General features: G+C 58.6%; 1 protein-coding gene across 1 annotated transcript in view; it reads right to left on the bottom strand.

Moving 5' to 3' along the window:
- Positions 1 to 1,172, bottom strand: part of LOC104163125 (mucin-4-like) — a 10,920-nt gene that overhangs the window by 1,596 nt on the left and 8,152 nt on the right. The window lies entirely within an intron of this gene.

The raw sequence follows: 1,172 nt of genomic DNA, 5'->3' as shown, positions 1-1,172 counted from the left end.
CTTCTCCGGGGGAGATCTGCCAGGGGGAAAGCGTGGCGGTGGCTCTGACATCCCAGGACTGGGGTGAATGGGGTTGGGGTTCAACCCCTACCGGGCACAAGCACCCACCTGCACTGGGCAGGGGCTGAAAATCCCCCCCTGCCACCAGGCAGTGCTGGTCGGTGAAAGCTGGAGGGCAGGCACAGGCGGGGGCACAGGTGATGGGGTGCAGGTGGCAGTGTCCCCCGTTGCTGCAGTAGCCCTCGGGGCAGGAGTGGGAGCCACAGGATGAGCCACAGCCTGGCCCCTCGCCTGCGGGATGGGGAGCCCGGGTCAACTGGAGGCACGAGCTTGGCTGCAGGGACCGAGCCCCAGGATACATCCATCCTCAGCTGCTCTGCAATGCCTTTGTTCCAAGTTTGTTTTTTTTTTTTTTTTTTTTTTTTTAATGCGTTAGGACTTTTAGTATAAATTCCAATCTTCAAGGAAAAGCCCTGCACCCCCTCTTCCCAGCTGGAGTCTTTTGCCCTTGTGAAATCCCAGCCTGCTGCATTAGAACAGGAGCAGAAACCATCACCCTAACCCCACCACAGCCATCTGAAAATGGGATTTGATTTTAGCCCTCTCCCAAACTTCACACGCACATTTGAACTTTGATGGGATGAGATTTTTTTTTTTTCCTCAGAGAGAAAAATTGCTCAGGATAAGTTTCCCTTCCCGGTGGATTAGTGAGATCTGCAGCCTGGGAACACAAGGGGCAGCTGGACTCTGGTCCCTTCTGTTAAGGACAGCAAGGGCTTGGGTACAGAGCTCAACCAGCTCCCCCTCCTCTCCTCTACGGCCAGTTTGGGTCCCATGGGAGCCCTCTTCTACCGAGGCCCATGGGGTGATGGGGACGAGGACCATACCCACCAGGTGCCTGTACTCACCCTCCTCGCCAAATGGGCAGGAGCAGGCGTAGCTGCCCACTGTGTTGGTGCAGGTGGCATTCCCAGGGCACGCCATCCCTTGCATGCACTCGTCGATATCTGCTGAGGCAAAGCAGCATGGCACCGGGAGAAATACCTCGGCCGGGGTCCCACAGGTGCCCCGGGTTCCTGGTGGCCATGGCAAGCCCTCCTCACCTGAGCAGTGCCGCCCATCGCCGGTCAGGCCAGCCGGGCCGGGGCCACAGCCGGTGTGCGAGTCGCAGC

This window comes from Cariama cristata, unplaced genomic scaffold, assembly GCF_000690535.1.
Source record: "Cariama cristata isolate BGI_N322 unplaced genomic scaffold, ASM69053v1 scaffold12306, whole genome shotgun sequence".
Lineage (NCBI taxonomy): Eukaryota > Metazoa > Chordata > Aves > Cariamiformes > Cariamidae > Cariama > Cariama cristata.
This window is presented reverse-complemented; position numbering and strand designations above follow the sequence as displayed.